Source organism: Homarus americanus, unplaced genomic scaffold (genome assembly GCF_018991925.1).
Source record: "Homarus americanus isolate GMGI-L3 unplaced genomic scaffold, GMGI_Hamer_2.0 scaffold41027, whole genome shotgun sequence".
Taxonomy (NCBI): Eukaryota; Metazoa; Arthropoda; class Malacostraca; order Decapoda; family Nephropidae; genus Homarus; species Homarus americanus.
The window spans coordinates 7,004,951-7,022,598 of NW_024745073.1; the positions used below are offsets into that span (position 1 = coordinate 7,004,951).

At 47.1% G+C, this 17,648-nt stretch overlaps 1 protein-coding gene across 1 annotated transcript in view; it reads left to right on the forward strand.

The window, feature by feature from the left end:
* Nucleotides 1-17,648, forward strand: part of LOC121878509 (RNA polymerase II elongation factor ELL-like) — a 60,215-nt gene that overhangs the window by 25,140 nt on the left and 17,427 nt on the right. The gene's annotated exons all lie outside the window — the stretch shown is intronic.

The window sequence follows — 17,648 nt, forward strand, 5'->3', positions numbered from 1 at the left end:
GGTATTAGACTGTTGTAGTACTAGACTGATAGTGTAGCATTAGACTGAAAATTCATCTTTGTTGTACAGTTTTAGGCGAAATTCCGTAGACATCTACCTTGGGCGGGGCAGGGTGTCATGTACGGTGTTGTAATTAATTAACACTTATTACTCACCTGTCAGGACCCAATCATACAGACGACGCACCTGTAAGTTGTTGCCAGCAGGTGTATACAATGAAAGAACAGTAGGTGAGAGGAATAGTACACCGGCGAGGATAGATGGATGGATGGCTCAGAGTGTCAACAGGTGGAGGAGGGTGGGAGTGCCCTCAGTGGATAGTTTTAGGGGTGGGTTGGGATTTTATTAGTGTGTGTGTACAAACTTGATACTGTCACTCTTTTTTACTGTTACTAGGGGCGGGGCGGGGTGGGGTGGGGCAGGGGGTGTGTTGGGGTGGGGTGGGCAGGGTGGGTAGAGGATGAAAGTGTGTAGCCGTCCATTTTTTTTTTTTGGTCTCCCTGTAACACCTAGGTAATCATTCCCTCCATCTCCTTCCATCTTGGAGTAGAATTGAGTCTCTCCTTCCCCTCTCCACCTCCCACTCCGTGTTACTGCCCCTCTGGTAAGGCTTTTGGTAATGGACCCCTCCCCTTCCTCACACTCCCCCCTTCTTCTTGCCCCAATACCAGTGACCATTGCAATCCCCCCCACCTCCCTTTCTCTGTCTCTCTCTGTTATGGACGCTAGGTTGAAGCCAGGTAAAGCCATGACTGCGTAGGAGGGCGCCCTGATCAGGCTCGACCTTATCTCCCTCCCTCCCTCCCTCCCGGACGTTGTGCAGCCAGAAAGTGAAAGTTGAACCAAGGCAAGTGAGTGCTGCTGCCGAGCTCTTGATTGGAAGGTAACTGGTGGTGGGGATAGCTGGGGAAGACTGTAGACTGCCAGGAGGTGTCAGGCGTAGATTGACTGTGATGACAGACGAGAAGAAGGTCAGGAGCTGACTGTCTGCCAGGTGGATCAGGGAAGATTATCAGGAGTTAACTGATACTGACATGATGAAGTAACTGTGAGATATATGACTGGGTAATTATTTGATTTATCTTACTAGTGATATTTAGAAAGTGACAGGTAGCAGTTACAGTAATGGCAGGTAACAGTCAGGTACAGTAATGACAGGTAACAGTCCGGTACATTATAGACAGGTAACAGTCAGGTACAGTAATGACAGGTAACAATCAGAAACAGTAATGACAGGTAAGTCAGGTACAGTAATGACAGGTAACAGTCAGGTACAGTAATGACAGGTAACAGTCCGGTACATTATAGACAGGTAACAGTCAGGTACAGTAATGACAGGTAACAATCAGAAACAGTAATGACAGGTAAGTCAGGTACAGTAATGACAGGTAACAGTCAGATTCAGTAATGACAAGTAACAGTCCGGTACATTATTGACAGGTAACAGTAATGACAGGTAACAGTCAGGTACAGTTGTGGGTACATCAACATTGAGTTGTTAATTGTTGTAAAAAAAATGTTTGGTGTTTATATAAGCGATTTTTCGGGAGTGTATTTTGGGTGTACTACAATTAATCCTCTTATTTACAATTAATTAGTGTGGATATTTACGGTTTTTTGGCGGGTAATTGTGTTAACATTTAAATGACGTGGATATTTACAATTAACTGGTGGTTTTATAAAGGTTAAGCTGAATATACACTTAACTGGTCAATAAACTGGCAATATATTTACGACTAACTGGTAAATAAACACAGGTGGGATGGAAGAAGGGAAGGAGAAGGAGGGATGGAGAAAGGGAAGGAGAAGAGATATGGATTTGGTCATTAGGATGAGCTAGATGGGAGGGAGGGGTGAGTTAGGTGGGACGGAGACTAGGAATGTGGGGGGGGAGGTTAACAGAAGGGGTGGATGAGTGAGGTTGGTGGTGGGTGGGAGGAATGGGAGGGAGGTGGTGTGAGGGAGGAATAGGAGGGTAGGTGGTGTGGGGAAATGGGAGGGTAGGTGGTGTGTGAGGGGGAATGGGAGGGAGGTGGTGTGGGGGAGGAATGGGGAGGGAGGTGGTGTGAGGGGAATGGGAGGGTGGGTGGTGTGGGGGGAATGGGAGGGTGGGTGGTGTGGGGGGGAATGGGAGGGAGGTGGTGTGAGGGAGGAATGGGAGGGAGGTGGTGTGAGGAGGGAATGGGAGGAGGTGGTGTGGGGGAGGAATGGGAGGGAGGGTGGTGTGGGAGGAATGGGAGGTGGAGTGGTGTGGGGGAATGGGAGGTGGTGTGGGGAGGAATGGGAGGGAGGTGGTGTGGGGAGGAATGGGTGGGTGGTGTGAGGGAATGGGAGGGTAGGTGGTGTGAGGAGGGGGAGGATGGGTGGTGTGGGGAGGAATGGGGAGGGTGGGTGGTGTGAGGGAGGAATGGGGGGGAGGTGGTGTGGGGGCAGGAATGGGAGGGTGTGTGGGAGGGAATGGGGTGGTGGTGTGAGGGAGGAATGGGGAGGGGAGATGGTGTGAGGGGAGGAATGGGAGGGAGGTGGTGTGAGGCAGAATGGGGCGGTGGTGTGAGGAGGAATGGGAGGAGATGGTGTGAGGGGAGGGAATGGGAGGAGGTGGTGTGAGGGAGATGGGAGGATGGTGAGGAATGGGAGGTGGTGTGAGGGAGGGGAGGAGTATAAGATCAAAGGGAGTAGTTAGAGGGGGGGGGGCAGTAGGGTACATGTTAGCAGGCCGTGGAGGCAGCGAGTGAGGTTGTTGCTCACCTGTAGTATAATATGTCAGTATTATAGAGGAGTGCCGCGGCATATTATATACTGGGGGGCGACGCATTAATTAATGCTTAGGTCTATGTGTGAGAGGGTCTGGTCCCGCCCTCAGGTTTGTATCCGTTGGCCTTGTGTGTGTGTGTGTGTGTGTGTGTTCTCACCCGCCCCTTTCCTCCCCTTCTTTCCCCTTTATTCTTGTGGTAGTGAGGCCCCTCCCCCTCACCCCTCCTAGGCTGGCTGCGCCACATACCTGAGCGTCACCTGCGCCGCTGTTACCGCCACAAATGCTGCCGGAGGGTTAGTAAGCTCCGCCTTCTCTCCCCCCGGCACCCCCTCGCCCCTCCTGCTACACGCACGCCATCTGTGTTGGGGTTACGCCTCGCTGAAGCTCGTCCCTAAGGTCGAAATTCTCCTTGTACAGATACACAACATAGCGCTAGTGAGGGCGGTGACGTGGCTGGCGGAGGAGTGGGAGTTGGTGGGGCAAAGGGGGGGTCCTCGCCATCCATAAGAGTATATAAGCCTCGAATCGGACCGTCAGTGTGTCGTGGCTCGGCCGACCGACCGGACCCTCCTGCTGCTGCAGATGCCTAGCCCTGCTAGCAGAGGAGACCAAGGCGGCCTGAGCAGCCCATGCCTGGCTTGCTGTGGCCGCCTGTCCGCTGGCCAGCAGTCGGGGTGGGCATGTCGGCGGTGAGAGCAGGTGTGGGCCCGGAAGGTGGTGTGTGGCCCGCTTGCTGCCGTTACCGCCGCTCTGCCACTGGGTTGGCCCCAGGCTCGCCCTGCTGCCACCTGGCTGAGCCACCACCGCACTCACTCTTATGATGACTCCCGACTCAATAAATTTACCAACCTATTATCCCCATGTTAGTAACATACAAGGGTATCTTGTAGTCAGTAGCTGCCTCAGTATATTAAAGTTGAGTAGTGATAATACATGAGAGTGAAGGTAGAGGTGCTGGGCGGGCGGGGTGTGGAGCGGGTGGGCGACCTTCAGGCGTCCCGGTGACGTCGTGTTGCCACCGACCACACCTTCATGCCCCCACTATCGGCCTCCCATCAACACCTCTAACCTTAAGTGCCTAAGCCTGTGGATAAAGGTCGCCTCATATTCCGGGATAGCTGTGTTCTTGTGCTTTTGAAAGATAACTGACGGTGTGTAGTGGCAAGGACTACCACCACAAGTGTACTGTACCCAGTGTGCAAAAGTGACCCTTATGTAGAAAAGTGATAGAGACCAGTGAAGTGGCGGCGGTGGGAAGAGCAAGTGATACCAGGCCAATCCCCACCCTATGGACCAGTGGAATAAAGTGTGCGCCACCTAGCCAGTGGAACGGAAAAACCCCGCGCCGCTTGACTAATCCGGCCTTGGTGATTGTGGTGCTGTTGGAACTAGCTTAGATGGCTAACAATGCTCGGTGTACGTCAACTTTTGTGGCCCTCATTAAGTGTACAGTGCACAACGTCACACACAAAGGAACTTTCACATGACTGATGGTAATCCTACGTTGGATAAAGATGAATAAAGGAAAATACACGAAGTGTTTACCATCACCGTACTGCTGCGAGAGACTACGTGATTGATAATGTGCCCTGATAAGTTGTGAGTGTGGGAGGAGGCCTTGTTGTGGGAGAGGCCCTGGGAGCGTGCGGCGCGGGACGTGGTGTAGGTGAACGGTCCACCTCTCACTCCCTGGCCTCTGGCTCACTCTGGGGAAATACCTTCTGCATGAATGATGTCCCACTGGGGTGAGGCAGCCGCCCCTTGCCTCTACCGGGAGCCCCCCCACACTTCCCCAGGCCAGACCTCGGGGAATAACTTAAATAAACTTGAAATGTGAATCACTACCTAAATTAGACTCGATGATAATGACAATACGTGTGGTTAAGCTTCGCCCGGGGACAAACACCTAGTTGTGACGTCCAACTGAACCTGATACTAAGGCGATGAAGAGAAGGGCAATAAGCGTTGTGTGGATGAATAGCTACATATAAGTCTTGCGGCCTCTGTGAGTGTGATGATGAACTAAATTAGAAGAAAAGAACTTTGGGTTAATACTGTAGAGTAAGACACACTCAGCCCGGACTAGTGACAGCTGTAGTGGAGTGCTGGCCAAGAATGTGAACCTCAAGTGTTTGTTAAGAATAGCGACGCCTCCTTCATAATAATGATAATAACAAAAACTTGACAAATTATCCTATAGACTGAAGAAAAAGGTTTAATTTTTTGGGCAAATGTTTATATCCATTTTTTTTAAATGTTTGGAATCTATAGTGAAAACGAAGAAATTTGACATAAGCTGGTCGAGAATCACCTTCCTCAGGCATTTTTTTTTTACCTTCCATGAAGATATAGAAAATTGCTGTCGTAAAATGAAGAGTTAAACTAATTGCCAAATACTTTCATGAAGCAGGTGTCGCTATACTTGTATATACTTTCATCTAATTTGGATCTGTTGATTGTAACCAATTGCAGATGAAGAAATTGAAGGTTCGCTTAATAACTTTGTAATTGATGGTGTAGACGAGAGAGAGACGAGTGCGCCAGTCCTCTCGTCAGCTGGAGGGAGGCCCTGTCTGGCCTGCTGTCATTCCTGGAAATTGAGCTGCGAGGGAAAACACGTCGCTGCCGCTGTGCTCCTTGAAATCCCCAGCTGATGATACATTCACCGAGTTGTTGACTTACCTAATGGAGAAGAGAAATGGAATGAAACTCTTGGAAGGGGATTCATGCATACTTGACTTAAAGGATGAGAATAAATTGCGACGCAGTTTCCCCACATTCCTTGAAAACTTGTTTGCCGTCACTGGACCATCGGTGTCCGAATGCCTTGGCCAGGACTTGTGCGGACCATCTACTGGCAAACGACTTCGTGAAAGTCATTACAAAAGCGTTGAAAGTATTAAATAAGAAACGTAACAGACGTGAGACAATGCATTGCTAGATACCACGTGAATGGATTTTTGGCCTGGGTGAAGGGTTGGTGTGTGGAGGAGGGAAGGGGGGGGGGGGTTAATGTGTGTCTCAGCCAGCCAGCCACAGTCGTCACGCATCCGAAGACATATTGGCCAACTGTTGATGCCAGATGTTGTTAAGAGTGTTCCGTACCTTTTAAAAAAAACTCACACATTTACTATTAAAACACGACGAGGAAGTACAGTATAGTGAAGATACAGGAGTGCCCGATGTTTGAAGTGTTCCCCTCCACTCCGTACCCCCAGGAGTGAGGAGTAGGGGAGAAAGATGAAACTCACGTGTGGGCAACGGTGGCGAGCCTCCCAAGAAACGTGCACCGTACAAGGCCACGTCTGACGCACTCACTAGTCGGCCACACAACCCCGAATTACCCCTGAATACTACTGTGTGATGCTTGCATACTCCACCCCTCACACTATCATTACACCTCCATCCACCCCTCACTCCACACCTCCATCCACTCCTCACTCACTCCACCCTTCACACTACTATCCACACCTTCATCCACCGCCTCACACTGCCATCCACCCCCTCACACTACTCGTAATTAGTCTTATTTTTTCACTCACTATAACAGGCTTCAGAATTAGGCTGTAGGATGTACACACACACACACGCACACTAGACGTGACTCAGCTGGGTGGTAGGGAGACTGGTAAACATCACTCATGGTATTATCTGGAACAAACCTCCCTCCCTCCCTCCCTCCCTCTCTTTCGTAATTCGTTAGCAGTAGCGGCACAGCAAGTAGCATATATTGTGTGTGTGTGTGAGTCAACTGTTATACACCGTCACCACAGTCCCCCCCCCTTATTCACTATTCATAGAGGACACACACACACACACACACACACGATACAACAAGTTATCCTGTGATCTTTCTCGTCACCCCCACTGTTTCCCCCCCAGGACGTCTTTGTGTTTATCGACAGAACTTGTATTAGAAGTTAGTGTTTTGTTTGTGCAGAGGAACCCCCCCCCCAAGGCAACGAATTTGCAGTATGTGTATCTATCAAACAGCTCCATTACTATCCTGTATGTATGTCTTATATCTGTCTATCTATCTATCTATCTATCTCTATCTATCTATCACTCATTCGCTATGCTCTATTCCCTCCCTTGTCTGGCGGTGAGAGGAAGTGTTGCAAGACTAGTGTAGTGTGTGTGTGTTGGGGAGGGGAGGGAGGGGGAGGGGAGGCAGGAAATGGTTTACGTTGTGGCAACAGTCGGGAAAAAGAAACTTACCGTTCTTTGGCTTTGGAAAACTGATAGAAAACAAGAATAAATGGGAAATAACGAAGATAATAATGAGAAATAGAGAAAGAGAGAGAGAGAGAGGATGATATCGAGTGAATATTGATAATAACGAAGAGGAATTTAATTAAACCAGGAAATGGGGTTATGAAAGTAATGTGATAGTAAACAGAGAAAAGCAAAGAGATAATAAATAAGGAGATGAGGAAGAGAGAGAGAGAAGGGGAAGGAGGATGATAATGAATACTGAATAGCGGAGGGAAAGTAAACAAGGAAATGGGAAGGGAAGGTAAACATGAAGTGTGGAGGGGATAGGGGGATGAGGGTGGGACCAGTGTTGGCTAACGGGATACACGACACACACACACACACACGACACACACACACACACACACACACATATTCCACCTGATGTGTATTGTACGCTGATTGACCTTGGGTAGAACCTAGCCACCCAGCCTCACACCCACATCGAACCCACCCATCCACCCACCACAGTCCACGTCCTTAGCCACCCAGCCTCACACCCACATCGAACCCACCCATCCACCCACCACAGTCCACGTCCTTAGCCACCCAGCCTCCACACCCACATCAACCCCATCCACCCACCACAGTCCACGTCATAGCCACCCAGCCTCACACCCACATCCGTCCACGTCCTTAGCCACCCATCACACCCACCCCCGTCCACGTCCCAGCCACCCAGCCTCACACCCACATCGAACCCACCCATCCACCCACCACAGTCCACGTCCTTAGCCACCCAGCCTCACACCCCACATCGACCCACCCATCCACCCACAGTCCACGTCCCAGCCCAGCCTCACACCCACATCGAACCCACCCATCCACCCACCACAGTCCACGTCCCCACCCAGCCTCACACCCACATCGAACCCACCCATCCACCCACCACAGTCCACGTCCTTAGCCACCCAGCCTCACACCCACATCGAACCCCACCATCCACCCACCACAGTCCACGTCCTAGCCACCCAGCCTCACCACATCAGAACCCACCCATCCACCCACCACAGTCCACGTCCTTAGCCACCCAGCCTCACACCCACATCGACCCACACCCATCCACCCACCACAGTCCACGTCCCAGCCACCCGTCCACCCACCACAGTCCTTAGCCACCAGCCTCACACCCACATCGAACCCACCCATCCACCCACCACAGTCCACGTCCCAGCCACCCAGCCTCACACCATTGAACCCACCCATCCACCACCACAGTCCACGTCCTTAGCCACCCAGCCTCACACCCACATCGAACCCACCCATCCACCCACCACAGTCCACGTCCTTCCACCCATCACACCACATTGAACCCACCCATCCACCCACCACAGTCCACGTCCTTAGCCACCCAGCCTCACACCCACATCGAACCCCCACCCCATTTCTCACCCCAGATAATGAAACCATTTTACTCCCTGGTCTTGTGTGTTGGCGGCCAATAACAGCTGCCAAGTATTCGTGTGTCTCAAAATAAACATCATCCCCGAGTTGATATAGAATTATTAAAGTGATGTAGAGGGGGTGGGGCTCAAGTAGTTATCGGATCACCTGTAGATTAACACCCTCCCCCAATGTTTATTTTACCCACCCGAAATTGATCAACCTAACTTTTCACTATTCCAACATTAACCTAATCCCCATGAGTGATTGTGTTGTGTTAGAGAGGGCGAGATATTCAGCGTTTTATTTTTATAGTTTCCTGTTTAGATACCACGATGATGACGGTCTGTTGTGGTGTTAATCTTTTTTTTTTTTTTGAAATGCTGACTTAACGCGGCTGTTAACGTGGACGGCATCTAGTGCTACTTCTGCTGCCTCTACACTTTTTAATTCCTTATGGAAAACATACACACACACACACACACACACACACACACACACACACACACACACACACACACACACACACACACACACACCAACACTATATCCTCCACCTATAGTGCCTTACCACCTCCTCCTCCTCCTCCTTTACCTGCCTCCAAAAATGGTTTATGGCACCACAGTTTCCACCATTGTTGTCCCAGGGTAATTTACAGCCACTACTGTCCCATTAACACTGACCTACTCCTCCTCCCTTGAACACCTCCGTCACTTGTTGTTGTCTTGCTGTCCGTTTTTTTGGCTGTGTGTGTACTTATCACCGTCACTCACTCGCTTGCTTGCTTTTACAACTTCAGGTGGGCTGCCGCGTGACCAGCCATCACTGTTGTCCTCAAAACCCCACTGCTGTGTTATCATGATGCCCTCACACCCCTCCCGCCTTCCCACCCCCACTCCCTCACCACCACCATTAGCACGCCAGGGTGGTTGGCTTCATTGGCACCCTCATCACTGCTGTCGTCACCACCACCATCCGTGCCCTCACCACCCAGCGCCATGGTCATCAGTATTAGCCTTTCACCGGACACTAAATATCTCTCTGGCTTTCCCTCACCACTGCTGGTTTCTCATCCCTCACCACTATTATCACCAGTGGCTGCCCTTCCCACCACCATTGGTGCCTTAAAGCTAGTACCATTGTCACCAGGCGGGAGTGAAGGACAATAGTGTAGGAGCCCCTGGAGAGTTATCTAGGCTGGTGATCTGACAGGGAGAGAGACCATAGTGTGGAGGCTCACCCCTCCGAGTTTGTTGCTCCCGGCACCACAATACATAATTTGCATACACTTGCCTTCTGTTAGAAGCCTCCAGAGCAAGGTCTCCCACCTCTTGGGCCTTGTTCAGCGGCTGGTGATGGTGGTGTTTATTTGTTAGTACTATGGTCTTCATTACTGTGGTTTTATGCTCTCTCTCTCTCTCTTCCTGTCCCACTTTTGGTATCATTATCATCAGTGTGGCGTGACGTTTCTCATATCTTGCTTAAAAATTGATTTTTCTGTATGTGTGTGGTGACAGTGTAGGTAATAGCTTGTTGTGTCACCTAATCTTGCGGAGACCATTAAAATCTTGTGCTAACTCATCAGCTGATTTCACATTGCTGTATTGCCTCCTTTCTCCCTCCCTCCCTCCCTCCGATGCTGCTGTTGTCACCCTCATTTTAAACTGCTGATAGATACCAAACAGCTGGTCGATTGCCTTTCCTCTCGCTCGACCAACCTAACCTAACCTAGGCTGCCTGAGGCCTTTGTGATCCATTAACTGTGTGTTGCGGGGTGTTATCGGAGGTGACGGCCTCAGATAACTCCTGTGAGATAAGCCTTACCATGAAAAGCCATTATTTATTATTACATGATCTGTGTCTCATTATCATACATTTTAATACATCTATGTTATTAAACCCTGAACCTCCTTCCTTCCTTGTTTGATGTTCTTAGCCCTGATATTGAAATGAAAACAAAAACAATATTGATTTGGCTAAAGTCGTTATGAGTGTGTGTGGTTGTTTATCGCTGACGGTCGACCCTTGCTGATAAACTTGTGTAGTCAGCAGCAGACATCAATACTTTATTTTTTTTTTTTTGCTAGCTGGCAGTGACTCCGTGATCCATTACGTTTCCCTTCACCCGACACGGTCCAACACTTACAGAGGATGACCTGAAGATTAGCCCCCAAGCTTATTTCACCTGAAGATTAGCCCCCCAAGCTTATTTCACCTGAAGATTAGCCCCAAAGCTTATTTCACCTGAAGATTAGTCCCAAAGCTTATTTTACCTGATGATTAGGCCCCAAAGCTTATTTTACCTGATGGCAAATATATAAGCCTTGTTTGTGATGTATAATACCAGCTATGATAATAATATTGATAGTGACGAGGTGTTTTGTGGGGGGGGGGACCTCTAGGCTAATTTCCTAGACTAGAGTGTGTGGTTGAGGTGGTAGTGCTGTGTGTGTGTGCGGGGTGGTAGTGGTGTGTGTGGTTCTGGGGTAGTGTGTGTGTGTGGGGTGGTGGTGTGTGTGTGTGTGTGTGTGTAGGTGTGTGTGTGTGTGTGTGTGTGGTGTGTGTGTGTGTGGGGTGGGTGTGTGTGTGGTGTGTGTGTGTAGGGTGTGTGGTGGTGGTGTGTGTGTGTGTGTGTGCAGGGGTGGTAGTGGTGGTGGACACAGGAGGTGAAGGTTATAAGGGTGACATCAGCACCACCACAACACTCACAACCTCCTACAAGTGCTCACGTTTTTTTTTTCTCCACAACCTACAACAGTAAGCGCTTGATACTGCTCACCCGCTCAAGGTTAATACTGGAACAGCTTTGAGGAGATGGTGGTGGTGAGTGTGATGGTGTAGCGAGTACGGGAAGGATGGAGGGAGAGGGGGTGGGGAGTGGATGGGTAGAGTGGGGATGGACGGAGTGGAGAGATAATTTCTAAGTGTGACACGCAGTAACCCAGCGCTCCACCACGACCACCACACTTATGCATTTGTGTAGCCAGAGCAAAAGTGTTGTGTGTAGTCTGTGTGGTTTAATCCAGTCAATCAATCAATCAGTCAGTCAGTTATTCATTCATTTAGTCAGCAGTCAGTTCATTCGGTGAGGTTTGTTTACAAGTGGCTCTGTCTCACTGGGGTCGAGGCGGGGGGGGTGTACATCCGCTCTTGTATTATGTGGAATGATACGGGGCAGGCTTAAGCTCCCGGGGAATAATTGTCAGTAATGGCCAGTACTACTTGTGAACAGGGCTGGGCCCTTCAGAGAGCCAATGAAAAAATCTTGAAATTAAGGGAAGTGATAGTGAGGATGAAGGAAGAAAGGAAACAAATAAAGTTCGTGTTTGACGAAACCTCAAGCGATTGGATGGTTGTGACGACCGCACTGGTGGTGAAAATACGCGCCAAGGATGCGACAACAACAGTTAAGTTTACGAACTCTTTCAGTCCTTTAATTGGAAGTTAGCATAATCAGGGACAAGGCTGACAAGGAAGGTACGAAAACCTTAATTGTTCGCGATTCCCAGGTACGGTTCCTGGACAGCTTTTTGTGGTAAAAATAAAAATAGGGTGAATTGATTAACCATTTACTGTAGGTTTGATAGGCCAGCCTGGAGTGCTCTTGTTGCAACCAGGCATCCACACATGATATTTCCACGGGGATAATGAACCTAGGTTAACACTCTTAATCTCGTGTCGACGACAGTCCACAGGACAGGGTGGCGGTGGAGGACTCTGTGTGGTGTTCCGTACCCTTCAGGAGGGAGAGGATGGGGACAACATTTTAACTAACCCATGGCCTAGGGGATACTACTTAAAATGAGGTTTTGGGGTGTGAGGGGATGAACAGTACAACACTGTCTCACTGGCCTCCCCCTATAGGCTGGCTAACATACCACTAATGGAAAATATATGTCCCGGTCATGGTTCGCCGGGTGCCTTATCTTTAGTAAAACAAACTTTGGAGTTGGTTGCGTGGGTAAGCCTAACGCAACCCATGACACTATCCTCTAACTGCTGTCTAATCAGTATAACATCAATTGTAGGCAAATTACTGGAAGCAATTATTTAAAACTATTCGAAATCACCAGGAGAAGCACAAGTTGATCAATGATTCCCAACACGGCTTCACAAGCGGGCGTTCATGTCTAACTAATCTATTACATTCTTGTCATCTGTTTTCGAATCAGTGGACGAGGGGCACAATTATGATGTGGTATATCCCGACTTTAGCAAAGCCTTCGACAGAGTCCCCCACGAAAGACTAATAAGAAAAGTGGAGGCTCATGGCATTAAAGGAGATATTCTAAAATGGATTAGGGCGTGGTTACAGGACAGGAAACAGTGAATGAGCATTAACGGCACTAAATCCGATTGGAGCAACGTCACTAGTGGAGCTCCCAAAGGCTCAGTACTTGGACCATTATTATTTATTATATACATAAACGACGTAGATATCGGCGTAGACAGCAACATAAGTAAATTTGCTGATGACACTAAAATAGGGCGTGTAATTAAATCTGACGAGGACTGCAAAACTACAGGAAGATCTAAACAAATTTTTCGAATGGTCTGAAAAATGGCAGATGAAATTCAATGTGGACAAATGTAAAGTACTTAGTATAGGAGATGTAAACAGGGAAACCAGATACCAGATGAACAACGATGTTATTGAGAAATCCGACTGTGAGAAAGATTTAAGAGTAATGATAAGTAGGAATCTTAAGCCAAGTAAACAATGTGTATTTGCTCGAAACAAGGCTAATAAAGTACTTGGGTTCATACAAAGGAGTGTTAGTTACAAGACTAGCGAGGTCATCCTAAAACTATATCTTGCGCTTGTGAGACCTCACTTGGATTACGCAGTTCATTTCTGGTCACCGTATTACAGAATGGATATAGAATCCTTGGAAAGAATTCAGAGGAGAATGACAAGACTAATCCCGAGTACAGTGACAGGTTAAAGCATCTTAATTTGCACTCACTCGAGAGACGTAGAGTGAGGGGCGATATGATAGAGGTGTATAAATGGAAGTCAGGGCTAAACAAAGGGGACATTACAAAGGTACTCAAAACTATCCAACCAGGAGCGAACTCGTAACAATTTAGGCGCGAAATAGGTAAACATTGGTTTGGAAACAGAGTAGTGGATGAATGGAACAAGTTACCAAATATCATCATTAACTCGAATACGCTGGATAGCTTCAAACATAGGTTGGATGGATATATGAGCGATATTGGTTGGGTGTAAATGGGACTGCCCAGTATGGGCCAATAGGCCCGCTGCAGTTTCCTCCATTCTTATGATCTTACAGTATGTAACCCCTCTTGCATGGTCAACCGCTGCCCTTATACAAACGCGCGCGCACACACACACACACACACACTTATGTTACTTGTATATTATTTGTAATTCGAAACCCATTCCCCAAATATGTAACTGTATATTTTCAGCCTTCTGGCTGCCAAGCTCTTTCAATAAACCGTTAATTATTATTATTACACACACACACACACACACGTACGTCCTATAAATAGTATTGTGTGTGTGTGTCCTGGCCAAAAGGAGCATGGAGGACTTCTTGGTAGGTTATGAAGGGTGGGGGAGTGTTGTGATTAGGAGGGAGGGAGGGAGGCTGCTGCGTCGTACTGCTGCAGATGTCATAATGTAATTTATGAATTATGTACACGTAATTTACTCGCTCGTGTGTGTGTGTGTGTGTGTGTGTGTGTGTGTGTGTGTGTGTCACGTAGCTTCCCCAAGAGTTCAACAGTGATCATGTGAGCATAGTGAATGAAGCCAGTATACTTGTCTTTCTCGTCTTCAGGATGATTCGCAGGTGTTTAAATAAATTTGAAATGTGAGCAGGTGTTGTGGTTAGTCTTCACACACACACACACACACACACCTTGGCACAACAACAAGAGGAGCTCAGTCAGTCCGCCTCTTAAAAGCGATTGCCTTTCACCGCAGCGTTGCCAGTGAGGCTGTCTTATGTCTCCCCCCAGCAAGTTCTCATCTATCAGAGATTCACGCCGTATTACCTCAGCTAAACACCCTAACTACTGGAAACCTGCAAGCCACCTCAAGCCCTGCACGCCACCCCACCCCCACCACCAGGGGGAGAGATGAGTCGTGCCACACACTTCGGAAATACCAAACTATTTATCCCCCCCATCCCCACATCTCCATCCCCCCATCCCCCCACACACTAATTTGCATGTTATGTGTGTGTACTACTTCAGGACAAATTATGGCAGGTTATACAATGCTTATGTTGCAATGGATCGAGTTGGGAAGGTATAATTGGGATATCAGCTGGACCAGATTATTGAACCAACTACAGGATCATGCACAGTTGCACACGAGATCATGCATCAACCCCACGGGGAAGTTTATATATGAGAGAGAGATATATATATATATATATATATATATATATATATATATATATATATATATATATATATATATATATATATATATATCAGGTGTGCACGACTAGCCTGACTCGAATGGATATGCACGCGGAGGAGCTGCCAGACCTAACAGCTTGATGGATCACTCACTCACTCACTCAGAAAGTAAATATATTTGTGTCCAGCTCGACTTGAAGATGCTGAGAAGTTGATGAAGAATATAATGTCTCTGTAAACATTCTCACACACACACACACACACACACACACACACACACACACACACACACACACTATCGAAACCAAATGGAACACCAGAAACTCATCTTTGTTTTTAAATGAATAGTAATGATACTGATGATGATTATGGTGGTGATGGTGGTTATGGTGATAATGAATGATGATTATACAGTATTATATGAACTTGACACTGCTTCCACGGAGTAGTACGTATTGTTAACGTGTTAAAGTACTACTACTGTTACTACTACCACTGTTACACTACTACTATACTACTACCACCACGCTATCACTACGACCCATCCCAACCCCCCCACCATCACCCCACCACACCACTACACTATCACCATCCCTCCACCCCACCACCTCCACACTATCACCATCCCTCCACCACACCACTACACTATCACCCACAGGTCTCACACAAGCAACGCCCGCCAATAAAAACTTCTAACGACGCTCAACAGCCAATCATACACGCCTTAAAGACCGAACATTCCCGAGACTCCTTTTGTATCGGCAGCTATGAATCCTAACCTAACCTAACCTATCCTAACGCTAACCTAACCTATCCTATCCTATCCTAACGCTAACCAAGTATAGCCATGTATGTATGTATGTTTGTGAGGAGACCATGACAGGTAATGGTGGTCTGTCATGGAGCGAGGGAGGGGGTATTTTTCCGGTTGGTTAAGGTGTTAGGCAAGCAGCACATCCGTCCACCTACAGTAGAAATGTTGTTGGTGAAGTTGGGCCACCTCCTCTGTTACCTCTTATTATGTTTATTTATTTAAGTATAAAATTGAAGCCCCCCCCCAAAAAAAAAATCTTTATGAGAAATGTTGATTGTGTATCATTATATTCCTTTGTAACACACACACACACACACACACACACACACACACACGAGGGCGCTAGAGCCAAGCGTCGGCCCCCTGCACGGTGTATGGTTTCAGACTTGGGGTGAGGTGGAGGCGACACAGTCCTTACATTGTGCGTGTGTGTGTTACCCTCCTTGCTAGATGGGGGTCCCTGCCGGTGTAACAAGTGTAGGTAAGGTGCTGCACCCTCCACCAGGCGCTGAAATATTCCAACCACACATCGTTTCTACACACCCTTAACAACTAGACTTCTTCTCTTCTCTTTCTTTTTTAGTCCAATTCATTTTGTATATAGGTCATTAAGAGAATAGACAAGAGGTTGTGTGAAGGACTCTAGTGAGGACGATGTGTGAGGGGGAGAGGGGGGATGGTACAGATGTTATGTGGTGTACAAGACTGAATTGAAACAATTTAATTGAATTGAAACAGTTTATTTAGCCAGAAAAATACAGATACAGAGTGGCTAATAATAACAATATTAACATGGCTGAGCCAGTTGAGAACCTGAGCTCTCTTTGAGGCACCTGATATATACTATACATTTATCTCAAGGAAGTATTATGTAACATTTAGCATCATCTGGAATAGTACAATAGCATGATGGTAATAAGAACATCTCATAATGTTACCACGGTTATCACTTCAATGTTTATTTATTTTATTTATTTACTATTATTTTTAGTTTATTTTTTATTATAAGTACAGTATATACATAAATTACAGTGGAATTGAAAAACACAAGTATAATGGGGGAGCAGTACAACATGGGTTGTGCAGTAATAAGGTTGAACAAGAGGACAGAGCTGTCAGGATTATGTCTGTTGGCAATTGTTTATTGCAATGGTAATTACTTATTTATTTACATGACAATTTCCGATAAAACGGTTTTGATGGTACAATAAAAGCAGGTACTGTAAATATAGTAAGTGTTACAAGAAATATTAATACTTCGACTATAGATATTTTTTAAGAGATGATTTAAAGGAAGGGAGCGTAGTCTTTGCTCGGATGTGTGAGGGTAAGTTCCACACCTTCACACTGTGATATTTTATGGAGGTCTGGGACTGAGAGGAGCGCATGAGGGGTGGTTTTAGTAGCTCTGGGTGCCTTAAGTTGTATTTCTGATTATTCCGGAACTGGAAATAATTATTGTCAAGCAAGTGATTGATTGCTAGATTTGCAAACAAAGAGGGCACAGCAGTAGGTGTTAATCTTCGAATTTTAAAAATTTCAATACCGTATAGCAAATTTTTCGTTTGTGTGATCTGTTTTTTTCGAGTAGGTCATTGTCCGTACAACTCTCTTTTGTGCAGTAACCAGAGATTGTGTTTTTGAAGAGCCAGAGGCCCCCCATAGTGTGTGACAGTGTATCAGGTGTTGGTAAACAAGATCATGATAGATTTCTTTCATTGCTGTGAGAATAAGTGACTGTCGAGTGTGATACATGATACCTCACTGTTTATTGATTTTACTGTGAATGGCTTGTATGTGGTTTCTCCAGTTAAGTTTCTCATCAACAATAACAACGAGGAATTTAGTATTTTGTTCGCGTTTGAGGACTATATTACCAAGTTACAGGGGGTCCAAGCCTGGGGGTAAGTTTTTCCTTCTGTGAAAGATCGTGTAGTGGGTTTTCTCAAGGTTTAAGATCAGTTTATTACGTATTACCCAGGTCCCGACTTAAGTTAATTCAGTGTTCATAGTTCTCATCAAGGAATGGAGGTCTGAGTTGC